Raw genomic sequence first — 6,133 nt, 5'->3', positions numbered from 1 at the left:
AATCAATTAATTAACAAGTATGATCTCGTACTGGAAGAGTCAGTAATAGTAAGGAAATGTGTGTGTGTGTGTGTTTACCTAATTGTAGTATGCAGGAAAGCAGTAACGCTCGTTGGGTCCCGTTCCCTACTCTCCAGTTTACCATATCGTGTGTAGTTCCAATTTAAACTGTATCGTTGATTTCTGAATATCATAATTAGATTTTAGTTAATGTGTTGTTCAAGCTTGGATTCAGGCGCGGATCCAGGAATGTTATTTGGGGGGGGGGGGAGGGGCGAACCGACATCCGATACTTGAAACGCGCCGATATTTTAACCCCAAGAATAATGCTGTTGGCTAGGAGATTGGTCCAGAAACCTAAGTCTGTTTTGCTCGTAAATGTATGTAAAATCATATATAATTCACAAATATAATTCAAATCATCAATTCGCACTTAAAAGTTATTATCCAAGGAGAAACAAACTCGAGATGAGTGTACTTGTATCCGCGCCTGCTTGGGTTATATCACCTTCTAAGGAATCTAGGCTATTATGCGTCTATTTGGAAAACAGTATTTCTTCGCAGTCTTGTGTGTGTGTGTGTGTATTTACCTAGTTATATTTTACGGGAAGGGGAGCTACGCTCGTGGTGTCCCGTCTCCGTATTTCATTTTATCTAAACTATTTTTAAATTCATGTATTGTTTTTTGCACACACTACTTTCTCATCTAACTTGTTCCAACTGTCTATTACTCTGTGAGGAAAGCTGTTCTTTTTCAGATCTCTTCTATAGCTGTCTTTCTTGATTTTCTTTCCGTGTCCTCTTGTAGTTTTATCATTCCATTTTATTAGATCCTCTCTATCAATAATTTCTATGCCTTTCGCGATTCTGTAAATAGCTATCAAATCTCCTCTCTCTCTTCTTTGCTTTAGTGTCTGTAGCTCAAGTTTTGCTAGTCTCTCTTCATATGATATTTTTGAGAGTGTTGGTGCCATTTTCGTAATTGCTCTTTGTATTCTTTCAAGTTTTCTTATACTTTTTTTTTTGTACTTGGTGACCACATCGTTGCTGCATATTCCAATCTTGGTCTTATCAGAGTGATTAATATTTTCTTCACCATTTCTTCATCCAGGTATGTAAATGCAACTTTGATTGTTCTTATTAAATCATAAGTTTTTCCAAAAATCTTATTTATTTGTTTCTCAGGTGACAAATTATTTATAACAATGACTCCCAGGTCCTTCTCATTTTCAACTTTTTTTATACTTTCTTCTCCCAATTTATATGATCCTGTTATTCGGTTTTTGCTTTTTCCAAATTACATTATACTACACTTTTTTATATTGAACTCCATCTCCCACTTCTTACTCCATTCCCATACTTTATTTAGATCACTCTGTAGTGATTCACAATCTTCTTCCGTGTTCACTTTTTTTTTTAATAGTTTTGCTTCATCTGCAAAGAAGCTCATATAACTTTCAATTTCTTCATCCATATCATTAATATATATAGCAAACATTATTGGGGCCAAAACTGTTCCTTGTGGAACACCACTTATTACTTCATCCCATTTTGAGTGTTTGTCTCTTATCACTACTCTCATTTTTCTTTCTTGCAAAAAGTCTTCCATCCATTTAAGCAGTTTGTCCTGTATTCCTCCTTCGGTTTCTAATTTCTTAAGCAACTTCTTATGTGGTACTTTGTCAAAAGCTTTTTTTAGGTCTAGAAATGCACAATCAGCCCATCCATCTCTTTCTTGTATTATATCTATTAGCCTTGAATAGAAACATATTTGTGTTTCTTCCATTTAGTCCAAGCTTTATCTCTTTTGTCTTTTAACTTTCTTCTACAACTTTTGCTGTACCAGCACTTTATATATATATATATACATATATATATATATATATATACATATATATATATATATATACATATATATATATATATATATATATATGTCTTGGGACATACTTTTCCACTTTTTTTTTTCAAAATATTCCATTTCTCTTCCACTGTTGTTTCTTCTTTATATATCTCTTCCCAGTTTTCTTTTCGAAAGAATTCTCTTATTTTATCAAAGCTTGTTTTTTCATACATCATTCTTCCTTTTCTATATTGTTCATTTCTTTTCATGTATTTTCCTCATTTAGTTCCAGTTCAATCAATATGTGGTCACTTTTACTTATTGGTGTTTTATATTCATATCTTTTCCACTATTCTAGGTTCAGATGTGATTATTAGGTCTAGTCTCGATGGTTCTTCTTCATTTCTATACCTAGTGTTCTCCTGTATCCACTGTGTCATTGTATGGCCAATAATAATCATCTCGAGTAGAACATTTCCCCATGAGTCGTCTCCACCCTTTACTGTCATCTCTTCCCAGCAGACTTCTTTGCAATTAAAGTCGCCCATTATAACTATTCTTCCTCTATCTTCCATTATCTTATCTAATGTTATCTTTGTGTCTTCTAACATACTTTTATGTTCACTCTCTTCCCACGAGGCTGTTTTCGGAGGCACATAATTTATCACGAACTTTCTGCTCTTCTTATCTCTGTCTTCCACTTCGATCATAATCATCTCTACTGCATTCTTTCCATATGTGACACACCTCACGTTTATATCCTTCTTAGTCAGGAACATAACTCCACCCCCTTGTTTTGTCTCTCTGTTTCTAATCCAATAATTATATGCATCATTGCCTACACTGTTGGGTGGTAGTGGACCTTTTTAATTTTGTTTCTACAATTCCCATTATGTCCGGTTCTTTTTCCATCAGATAATCATTCAGCTCATTCAGTTCTGTTATTAATCAATCTATATTTGTGTAAGACACTCTTAGTTTTCTGCCACTTCCATTGTATTCTCTGTTTCCCTTTTGTTTTTCTCTAGTATGTCGTATTTCCTTATTTTCATATTCACTACTCTCCAATAGAATTTCTCTATTTCTGACTCTGTTCTGTTCTCGTTTTTTTTCCTTAGCTTCATGTCTTTTCTTTTTTTTCCTCCTCTCTTTCCTCTTTATTCATTTCTCTTTTTATCCATAACTTTTTATATTGTTCACTTGTTGCTAGTTTCCCTGTTTTTGCTAAGATATTCTCTGCCGTCGTTTGTGACCTGAATTTAATCTTAATTGGTCTGGACTTATCTGTACTATACTTCCCGAGTCTATACATATCTTCAATTTGTTTCAGGATTTCAGGTTCATCTTCCTGAACTATAGTAAACTGCTTACTTTTTCTTTTTCCTCATTCATTCTTGTGGTTCTATTTGGGTTATATTTCTCTTCCATTCCTAATATAATTATATATTTCTTTTGATCTAAGTACTATATTCTCCTTCTGTCTCATCACTTTAATGACTGAGTCTTCAGTTTGTTCTTTCATTTGCTGTTTAATTATGTCAGTAAATGCAACTTTACTGTTTTCTTGGATCTTTTTCCAACCCTGTGTTTCTTTTGCTATGGCCTCTTTATTGTGTTTATTATTCCTCTTTAATTCCTCATTCTCCTCTTTTACTTCTTTTAACTGCCTTTTAAATCTTCTATTTCTTTAGTTAAGTTTTTGTTCACCTTCTCAAGTTCTTCCAGTTTTTCAACTTTTTGCGCAATCTTTGCTACGTTATCGAACCTCTTCTCCCAATGTTCGGTCATTTGTTCAAGTTTTTCTTCTAGTCTTGCCAATCGGGGGAGGTTGGTATCCTCCCCCCCCCCCTCATTAAATACCTGGAAATTATTTTCTTCACCTTCCATTGTGCTGCTCTTATCTATATTTCTAATCTTAATGCTTTAACTGATATTTTCGATTTCCCCAGTGTCGTCAGCTGATCTTTTGTTTACATTTTTCCTGCTGTCAGGGGGAGCCTGTTCGTCTCCCTCCTCATTTTCTTCCTTTTCCCTCAGTAATCCCTCCCCTTTCATTACCTTTTTACTACACCACGAGATTTCCCCTTCCCTACAAATACAATAACGTACTTCCTCGTAGTTGAGATCCACGAAAAATGCGGTTTTTTTTTCCCGGAGTTCCAATCCACGCCATGAATCCGACGAAAATGTGTGTGTGTGTGTGTGTGTGTGTGTGACTGTAAGGTCCCAGCATTACCCATAGATCGGTTTTTATATGAACTCTCACCCGGGTGCGAAATAGCTGTCGATTGCGAGTCCAACACGTGATCCAACAATGTGGTGAATTTAGTGGTTTGTAGTTCGATTGTGTGGTTTGTAGGGACCAGTGTTCGAATCCTGTTGTGCAGCATCTTGGTGGTCACGAGGTCGATCCTTAAGGACCTTGCCGATCCATTTGTTGGATTCACCAGTGTTGGACGTTTTTTTTTTCCAATTTAATTTTCATTTAACTATTCTGTTTATTGAAAAGAATAAATGCTATCGCTTCTATTTCGTTTCTCTATTTCTATTTCATTTATCTATTCTTATTTCTTCATTTTCGTTTCGTTTGTTTATCTACATGGCGTGTTAATGTCGCACGTAATTGGGTATGATGCTATGCTCGTAGCATATTGAGGTCATGTACGTTGCTGACTCAAGGGACTCACCTTCGGTCTCTACCTTATCTTTGTGATGATCAACTTGGTCAATTCATGTGCTCGTTAAGAAATACAACTGTAAAACAAGAAGAAAAATCCGCATTCAAACATAACAGATCACCGTACAAATCGATTTCAACATTTCAAATTCAAAATTCTAGAGTAGGCCTACACTCACCCTATGTTGATCACCCTCCCCCGTCTAGGCATAGGCGATAATAACGCCTCGAACGTGATTTCATACTGTATGCATATGTGTTCTCAATAATTGTTTTACTGTTTGTTCAATAAGTTCAAAATAGAGTTTAAGTGGGAGGTATATTTGATGGAGTACTGGAGCTACAACTCAATGTTAGACGTTCATATTTCATAGCCGGCGTACAGGTCGACCTAAATTTTTTCGAGTTATCTATATTCAAAATGTCGTCTTACGCGCCGCAATTTAGGGCATGTCAATGTCTGATCCTAACGATACCCGCTCTAGTTATATTAACGGAAGATAATTAATAAATAATATTGGCTGGTGTTTAATTCATCACTTTTGCAATCATTCGATCATGAATTTTCTATAGAAAAAAACGAAAATACAACATAAACGGAAACTTTCCACGTTCTTGCAGAAAGTGAAGTGAATCAGTCTCTACAATAATGCGTCAAAGATTTTTCCGTTTTTCCCCCTTTCTCTCCTACCATTTTCCAAACTTTCGTTGGTGATATAATCTGCTCTTCCTCCCGGCATTGACGCCGCCGTCCAAGCTCCTATCCCAGTTCTCCTAAGCCACGACAACAAATAAGCCCTTAATCGCTCGCAATTCGCCCGGTGGCAATAGCCCTCTTTTATACACTACTATCTTTTCATTTTCCTAGACATTCTTCCCCTCCCACAAAACCCGATCCCGCGCAAGCGAGGTGGTCTTTCCTTGGAATCCAGAATCCAGAAATTACAATAAACAACAGAGATAACGAATTTTGTATTCCGTCGGTACATCAATCCTGACAAAGAAATATAAGCAAAACACACTAGAAGTACTATAATTGAGAAAAAAAAACATTTAGAAGAAAAATCTTGTTTTATCATGAATTTACTTAAATTTGTTGAAAACGTGATTTGTTGTGAAAACAATTCTGTGCAGAGCAGCGTCAGCGGCACTGCGGACTGCGGAGATACCGTGGGCATAACGAACAGAGAATCGAATGCATTGTTTACAAAGCGACGGCAATGCTTTCACTAAAATATTGATTGCATAAAACATGCAGCCAACACCCCATACAGAGGGTTGTACTGTTCTCTTGTGTTGCATTAGTGTGGGACAGTTTCCGTGACAGTAGCTTATCAATGTCGCAGTTGTACCGGTCGCAACCGCAATTGCTGCGATCAGAGTTCGATTCCCACCCAAGGCTGAAATTACTTGAGCATCGCTGCGCTGCGAGCCGGCACACCAACTATCGTTGACAGAGAGTTGGGTGTCTGTGTGTGTAAGGTCACAGCATTACCCATAGATCGGGTATCTGAACTCTCATCTGGGAGGGTAAAAGTTGTCGATCACGAGTCCAACATATGATCCAAGACTGGTGAATCACCAGTTACTAGTTTTCCTTATGAGGAACTTGA

The sequence above is a fragment of the Oratosquilla oratoria genome, chromosome 9, assembly GCF_046742065.1.
Source record: "Oratosquilla oratoria isolate Oo_2021 chromosome 9, ASM4674206v1, whole genome shotgun sequence".
Classification (NCBI taxonomy): Eukaryota; Metazoa; Arthropoda; class Malacostraca; order Stomatopoda; family Squillidae; genus Oratosquilla; species Oratosquilla oratoria.
This window is presented reverse-complemented; position numbering follows the sequence as displayed.